This window comes from Panthera pardus, unplaced genomic scaffold (genome assembly GCF_024362965.1).
Source record: "Panthera pardus isolate Hobbes unplaced genomic scaffold, ASM2436296v1 HiC_scaffold_13, whole genome shotgun sequence".
NCBI classification, from domain to species: Eukaryota; Metazoa; Chordata; class Mammalia; order Carnivora; family Felidae; genus Panthera; species Panthera pardus.
In genome coordinates this window covers 14986425-14994746 of record NW_026526688.1, presented here as the reverse complement: position 1 = coordinate 14994746, position 8322 = coordinate 14986425, and the positions used below count along the sequence as shown (strand labels likewise).

At 46.9% G+C, this 8322-nt stretch overlaps 1 long non-coding RNA gene across 1 annotated transcript; it reads left to right on the top strand.

Annotated features, from left to right (window-relative positions):
• The first annotated feature begins 450 nt into the window (after window positions 1–450).
• On the top strand, window positions 451–6205 carry LOC109250972 (uncharacterized). Its single transcript, XR_008421466.1, has 3 exons — window positions 451–822; window positions 3482–3558; window positions 5470–6205. It is a non-coding gene; the product is annotated as an uncharacterized LOC109250972 (long non-coding RNA).
• The last annotated feature ends 2117 nt before the right edge of the window (window positions 6206–8322 follow it).

The following is an 8322-nucleotide window of genomic DNA, read 5'->3' as shown; positions in this document are numbered from 1 at the left end:
CAGGCGACTCCTAATTTGTGGCACATCATCAAAGCATCAGCTTATGGGACATCTATATTTATCCCTGTTTCCTTTCGTTTAGGGACCATGTACACACATCATCAAAAAGTTATCTCAAATCAGTAATATCTGGGGGCAGTGACGAAAGGAGGGAGGCAACAAAAAAAATCTTATTTTCTGTTACTTCAACAATCTAAATTTTACTTCAGTGTATTTTATTTATGACTTGTTTATATACTTTGTGGAAAGACAAACAGGAGGGTCTGACCCTGAAGACTGAGGTTGCCCGGCAACACTCCGAGTGAGAACAGAGCCTCCCTCTCCCAGCAGGAGGGGCTGTGCCCAAATAGGACTTCCTGCCAGGCCAACAGGTGCTGGCGACAGGCGCTCCAGGCATCTAACTCCCTCAACAGCTGCCACCTAAACCTCAGACTGCCCGATGCCCAAGCAGACACTATGTCCCGGTTGGCAAGGCCACTCTCATGCTTACTCTCTAAAATGGGAAAGCAACTGAGTGGGGGGTGGGGGACTTGAGTCCCCTTGGAGTCTAGATCCACATGAGTCCCAGCCACCGCGGCCCGAGCGCTCGTCCACAGAGTGCTGAGATCAGACACCGTGCACCTGTTCAACCTCTGCTCTTGAGTTCCAGCCTGTTGCCGAAAGACTCTCACCATCGTGTGCTCGAGCCCTTCGAGGGACACAGTTTTAATCAAAACAATCCATGTTTACTCCCAAGTAGCTGACATCGAGGAAAATCATCAACGGGAACTCAATATATTGCCCTAAAGAAAAGAATGCCTTTTGAGATCTGTGGATTAAATGGTAAGAAGAATTTCATTGTTAATGTCCTGATTTTGATGGTGTTCGTTTCGCTTAGGGAGGAGAGTGTCCTTGTTTTTAAGAATTACAAACTAAAACATTCAGGGATGACAGAGCATTATATCAGCAACTTATTCTCCAATGGTTCAGGAAAGTTTCTTCTACTATTCTTGAAAGTTTTCCATATGTTCGGAATTATTTTAAAATCAACAACAAAAGAAGTATGTCAAATAAGAGGGAAATGTACCCCCTTCCCCAGAGATAACACTCTCCCTGGGGACACACTTAATATTTTCTTTCCGCAGGAGACACGTTTGTGCACCCCCTCGCCTCGTGTTTGTTTCCCTCTCTTCCTTCCCAACAGAACCCTGGGGGTGTTTAGAGTGGAGACCTGTATTGTAGCCCAGACTCGTTTGCAGAGGGGGGCTCGGTTCTGGGCAAAAAGATAGAAGCTGAGGACTTGTGGAAAGCTTGCTTGCTTGCCTTTTTTTTTTTTTTTTTTTTTTTAAATGTTTATTTTGAGAAAGAGAGAGAGAGCACAATCAGGGCAGGGGCAGAGAGAGGGAGAGAGAGAGAACCCCAAGCAGGCTCTGCACTGTCAGCGTGGAGCCCGATGCGGGGCTCGATCCCACAACCCACGAGATCATGACCTGAGCCAAAGTCGGACGCTTACTCGACTGAGCCACCCAGGCGCCCCTTTAATGTTTTATTTAACAATATGTCTTAAGGATGTTTCCATGTCAGTTCTGGTAAGCACAGTATTTCAGAGCATGAAGAAACCACAATCTATCCACTCCCCTACTGACTGTTTCTTTTTTTTTTTTTTTTAAATTTTTTTTTCAACATTTTTTATTTATTTTTGGGACAGAGAGAGACAGAGCATGAACGGGGGAGGGGCAGAGAGAGAGGGAGACACAGAATCGGAAACAGGCTCCAGGCTCCGAGCCATCAGCCCAGAGCCCGACGCGGGGCTCGAACTCACGGACCGCGAGATCGTGACCTGGCTGAAGTCGGACGCTTAACCGACTGCGCCACCCAGGCGCCCCCCCTACTGACTGTTTCTAATCATCAGACATTGCAAATGATGCTGCCTGGTATATTCTCATAGTACATCTTCCCACGTGTGTCAACATTTCTGTAGGAGAATCCTGGAAGAAGAGTTGCTGTACCAGAGGCCACGGGTGATGGGACATTTTGCTAGATGCTGATAAACCAGACCTTCAAAGTCTTCCTTCCGACAGAATTCAGAGCCCGTTCACCCATGCGCTCACATAAGCAGAATAGTGTCAGCTTTTAGATGAGTAAAGTATGCTGTGTTGTTGTCATTCTCATCTGCATTTACCAGACCCCCCCCCACCCCAGCGACTTTGAGCACCCCTTCATGTACTTGAAGTTGAAGGCCATTTGTATTTCTTTTGGCTATTAGTATCCTTTGCATATATTTCTGCTCCATTTTTATCCTCTTCCTGGTGATGTGCAGGAGGCTTATATGTGTTAAGCGACAAAGAGGAGGCGGGACAGTCTGCCAACAGTCTTTCTACCCTGCAAGCAGTCTTTAGGCTAATGTCCGCCTTTGCTACAGTGTATCCTAAACTTGGAGTTTCTCTGGGGCTCCCTCTGGAGAATGGCTTCTTCGCTAATGGTCCTCTCACCCCTCTGTGTTGAGTGGAGCCTGCCTCTGCCTTCTTCATAAATCTGATGCTGTTTGCTTTCAATATTCCAGAATCCCCCCTAAAAATTGATTCATGGGTAACGCCCTTTCTTCTTTTCCAGCTCAGTTATGGATTTGTTCTTTTAAGAAACATATTGTGTATCATTTTTTTATGTTTATTTCTTTTTGAGAGACAGAGACAGAGCGGGAGCGGGGGAGGGGCAGAGAGCGAGGGAGGCACAGAATCAGAAGCAGGCTCTTCTCTGTGCTGACAGCTCAGAGCCTAACACGGGGCTTGAACCCATGAGCCCTGAGATCATGACCTGAGCTGAAGTTGGACGCTTAACCGACTGAGCCACGCAGGCGCGCCTATATTGTGTATCATTTTAATCGAATTTTAGGACACAGGGAGGGGAGATCAAGACGATAGTGACTATGTCGTCTGCGGAAGAAGCTCCTTCTGCATTTCCCACTGGTCTCTGGGGTCATTGTCAAGGATAAGCTTTCCAGTAGAGTAGTAAAAGAATAGAATGTTGCCCCTGCCCCCATTCCCCAAAGGAAAGTAGTTCAAATACCAAGAAGAGCTAATGAAAATTTGTGGATTTTTCAGAAAAGATGAAGATAAAAGTCATTTAATTCCTAAAGGCTAGAGTCCCCATATGTTCAAGTGACTAATAATAGACTAATAAGTTATTTAAAAAAATGTCTTCCCCAGTCGTTTTTAATTAAATGTGAACATCCCTGGGCTGCTGATAGAGGATTCAATGCTTAAATTTGCAAATGATGTTGAATTTGACATCGGGATTAGAATGTCAAAAATTAAAACTAAGGCACATGACTGAAAGTCTGTTCAGGAGTTCAGGAAATAACTCGATGGGGAGAATTTACACTATGGAGCCTTTATATCTGTGTCTTAGAGAATTTATTTGAACATAAAAATGTAGTCATTTTTCCAATAATAAGAGCTTTATGATACCTGTGAAAGTAATTAGACACAATGGTTTCCCTTAGAAATGTGTCCCAAAGCCCTGGAAGAGGAGACGGGAATCCTGCAGGAGCTGTGACATCAATGTCCCTTACAGCCCCGGGTAAGTCAGCACACACAGCTTGATGGTGTTGGGGACAAGGGAGGCGGGCCCAGGTGTGGAGCGTGTCAGAGCAGGGGACAGAGAGACACGAGAGAGAACAGCAGCACATGTGAGAATGATCTGTCCATCCCGCAGGACCAGCCTGCAGGCTGCACACATATGGGACGGCAGGGGAAACAAAAGCAGCCACAAGAAACGGGGTTGGGTAGCTGTCACGTCACAGCCGGAAGAGCACGTGCAAATGCCTGCGGTAGGACACCGAGGCCGCCCAGGGCTCACTGCGTTCGTCAGGCTCTCCAGAGACACAGAACCAATGGGATGTGCATGGAGATATATACAAAGAGATTTGTTTCAAGGAATTGATCCACCCAATTGTGGGAGGCTGGCAAGTCCAAAGCCTGCAGGGTAGGCTAGCAGTCTGGGGACCCAGAGTAGAGTTGATGTTGCAGTTCAAGTCCAGAGGTAGTCGGCTGGCAGAATTCCTTCTTCTTCACAGGACCTCAGTCTGTTTACTCTTAAAGCCTTCAACTGATTGGACGAGGCCCACCACATCATGGAGATTAATGTACTTTACTCAAAATCTACTGAATTAAATGTTGATACGATCTAAAAATACCCACACAGCACCATCTAGACTGGTGTTTAAACGAATATCTGGATACCATGGCCTAGCCAAGGTGACACATAAAACTAACCATCATACAAACCTTTCTCCTGTGTTCTCCCTCAACTGGTCAGGAGGTCTGGGATGATGGGGAGGGCTGGATTTCCGGCTGTTTCAAAGGCAGTGAAGAAATGCCATTTGGTTTCTGTCACTGTCGCCTGGGTCTGAGGAAAACCTGCATTAGAACGAACACTGGGGGGGGTGGTGCCTGGGTGGCTCAGTTGGTTAGGTGACTGACTTCGACTCAGGTCATGATCTCATGTTTCGTGAGTTCGAGCCCCACGTCGGGCTCTTTGCTGACAGCTCGGAGCCTGGAACCTACTTCAGATTCTGTGTCTTCCCTTCTGTCTACCCCTCCCCTGCTCACGCTCTGTGTCTCTCTTGTCTCTCAATAATAAATAAACGTTAAAAAAAAATTAAAAAAAAAAAAAAGAACGAACACAGGGAAGTGATCATGTTGTGAAAAATTTGACATTATTACCTGATGCCATACACCATGAATGTGCCCAGTCGACACGCAGATGCTGTTCGGATTCCTGACAGATCCCTCCTGTCATGATTGAAGCCCGTCACCCTCAAGCCTGGGTTCTCAAACTTCCAGAGGAGGAAGGGCCATTCTTCATTTTGTTGTTGTTCTTATCACAAGGAGAAAAGAAAATATCAAAGCTCTCCATTTTTCCATTTTCCCAGGAGAGAGCGCAGGTTGAGCTCTCCAAAACCTCTGAGTTTTACATTTCTTTCGCATGAAAATCTATGCCCCTGAGGAAGAAAAAATTTGTGAGCTCAGATGTTTGCAATAGAGAGCGTCCCGGCAGAAAAGTAATTATGTGTCCTGGAGAGGCTGGTTGAAGGGAAGGTGGGAGGTTCGTCCCAGTGCTGTCCTAGCGTTAAGGGGGAATACCCGACATGGGCCGTCACAACAAGTGCAGAAACCCCTAGATCAGGAATCACGTGCACCCGGATTCTAATTCTGATGCTGCTGCTAACTGATCACGTGACCTCAGGCAAATCGCTTCAGTGTTCTCTCCCTCAGTTTTCCAGATCTTTAAGATGGAGATAATAATCCACGCCTCCCTCCCAGAGTTACTGTGCTTAATTTTGATAATATACATAAATGTGCCAAGGGCCACGTAAACGTGAATAACTATCATTTCTTTGGACAGAGACAGCTGTTTCTAGGAACAAAATAATACTGAAATTGGAGAACTAAGGTCACCTACCTGATCATTTTAATCTTTCACTCACAGGCAGTGGGGACTCTAACACTTGCTAACGCCCTGTACAGAGACGGCATTGGCAGATCCCCGGCGATCGATTTTATGAACTCTGGAAGTGTTGATTTCAGTGTTTATTTTTGTTTCAGATGTGCAGCCAGAAAGAACAGCAGTGATGCTGAGTTGCTAGAGGAACACAGCAGATGGACCCCCTGTTGGGACCTTTCCTTCCGTTCTGAGCGCCTGGACTGCACTGGAGTGAGAGGCTATCAGTCACATGGACCCCTTTTCTCCAGTGCAGGCAAGTGAGTGGCCCGGGCTGGCCAATCAGAACACCCACCTCCCTTGCCCCAGTGACTGGTCCAGGAGAGGTCATGTGACCTAAACTGACTCCGGACCTTCTCTGTGGCCCTGATGTCAGCTCCGAGGAAGAGAGGTCTTCTCTTCTTTGTGACTGTGAGCATTTTGTCTTTGGTTTCTTAGCAAATGTGTGTGTTGTGAGTCGAAGAGCGTCCCCCGCCCCCCAGCTTTAGGTGCACCCACAACCTCAGCATGCAACCTTAATTGGAAATAGGGTCTTTGCAGGTAACATTGGTTAAAAATCTTGAGATGATGGGGCGCCTGAGTGGCTTGGTCGGTTAAGCGTCCGACTTTGGCTCAGGTCATGATCTCACGGTCCGTGGGTTCGAGCCCCGCGTCGGGCTCTGTACTGACAGCACAGAGCCTGGAGCCTGCTTCAGATTCTGTGTCTCCCTCTCTCTCTGCCCCTCCCCTGTTCATGCTCTGTCTCTCTCTGTCTCAAAAATAAATAAACGTTAAAAAAAAAATTTTTTTTTAAATCTTGAGATGCAATCCTCCTGGATTTAGGGTGGGCCCTACATCCAGTGACCGGTGTCCGAAAAGGAAGAGGAGAGGACACAGAGACACAGAGAAGAGGCAGACCTTGGAGGGACGCACGGACACACGAGGAAACACCAAGGATCGCCTACCAGCAGCCACCAGGAGCGAGGAGACGCAGGGATGGTTTCTCCCTCAGAGCCTGCAGAAGGCACGAACCTGACTGACACCTGATTTTCCACTTCTGGATGGCAGAACTGGCAGAGAATAGATTCGCATCGTCCGAAGCCCCCCGTTGGGCGGTCGTTCATCACGGCAGTCCTAGGAAACCAACAGAGAGTCCTGCAGAGTTCAACAAGTTGAATGGACACAGTGGGCCCGAGGAAAGGGGGGAACTAGGGTACCCCAGGGACCTGGCGGCCGGCATGTGGACCTTCGGTATGACGCTCCTCTGTGTCCCGCAGCTCCTCTGTGCCAGACCGTGTCTCTCAATTGAAATAAGGTGGGAGAAAAAAAAAAGTCTGGCCCAGTTGATGCCAGATGACTTCCCTTGATCAAATCACGGTGGCATGGGAGAAAGTCGGGCCCTGTCAGGACCCACCCCTTGTGGATAGCGGGAAAGCTCTCAGAAAAGGGATGGCTGGGGGGCGGGTCTCAGGGAGCCTGGATATTTCCAAACCTCATCTACTGCGCTTATATCAAGTAACAGGTCACTGAGATAGACCACTGGCTTCTAATTCTGTCTGATAAGCATAATCCCGAGGAAACTTACACAATTGTAGTTTGCGGGATCCTACCCCAAATCTGCCTAATGGGAATTTCGACAAATATGGCCTGAGACGTCTGCTCCCCCCAAAAGTCATTGGGTGATTATGATGACAAGCCAGTAGGAATAGTGGGGTAGTGCTAACTAAAGTTTTTGGACAAGATGCATCGTAGGTGTGACGTAAAGTGGGTCCTGGGGGGAGCATAAGACTCTTTCGGCCGAAGGAGTGAATTCCAAGCAGATTCTTAAAGATTCTATGAGTCCTCGGGGCACCTGGGTGGCTCAGTCGGTTGAATGTCCAACTCTTAGTTTCGGCTCAGGTTATGATCTCATGGTTTTGTGGGTTCGAGCCCCACATGGGGCTCTGTGCTGACAGTGCAGAGCCTGATTGAGATTCTCTCTCTCTCTCTCTCTGCCCCTACCCCACTTGTGCTCTCTCTCTCTCTCAAAATATATAAATAAACTTAAAAAAAATAAAGATTCTATGAGCCTTCTTAGATACACCCAAAAATAGCTGCAAAGGAAAAATACTTGGGTGTATGAGTTGGATTTGCAAACCGACTTTTCCTGTATGGATTTGTCTGTGAATTTATTACATGCTCTCATTTCATGATCCATGTAGTGAATCAACCAGTTTCATCCCTGTTTCAACGAAAATTGTGTAATACCCTGAGAGGAATCAGGGCACATGCACCCTTGAATTCAAAGGTTATAGGGCCACACAGTGAACCTACCCTATAGTATCTGGATTTGAATTAACATATTATAATGGAAATAACTGACATTCTGCCATAATTTTAATTTTTTTAACAGTTATTTATTATTGCGAGACAGAGCATGAGTGGGAAAGGGGCCGAGAGAGAGGAAGACACAGTATCCAAAGCAGGCTTCAGGCTCCGAGCTGTGAGCACAGAGCCCGACCCAGGGCTCAAACTCACAAACGGTGAGATCGTGACCTGAGCTGAAGTCAGATGCTTACCCGACTGAGCCACCCAGGTGCCTCAATAATTTAAAAAAATATCTTAACCAAAAAATTACTCCTCAACTTCTGATTTGGAGTGATTTTTTTGTCTTCATTCTTATCAAGGGCAGCGGTTTGAAACTTATCCAATAGTTATAACTCAAAGCCTAAATGTTCTTTTTCTAAATATTTGCACTCCGGGGAGTAGAGTTCTCGAAATGTCACTCATGCACTTGTACACACACACACACACACACACACAGCCAACACTCCCCAAGGTCCCCATTTAGAATAAAAGACACATCTAACCAAACTCACCGCC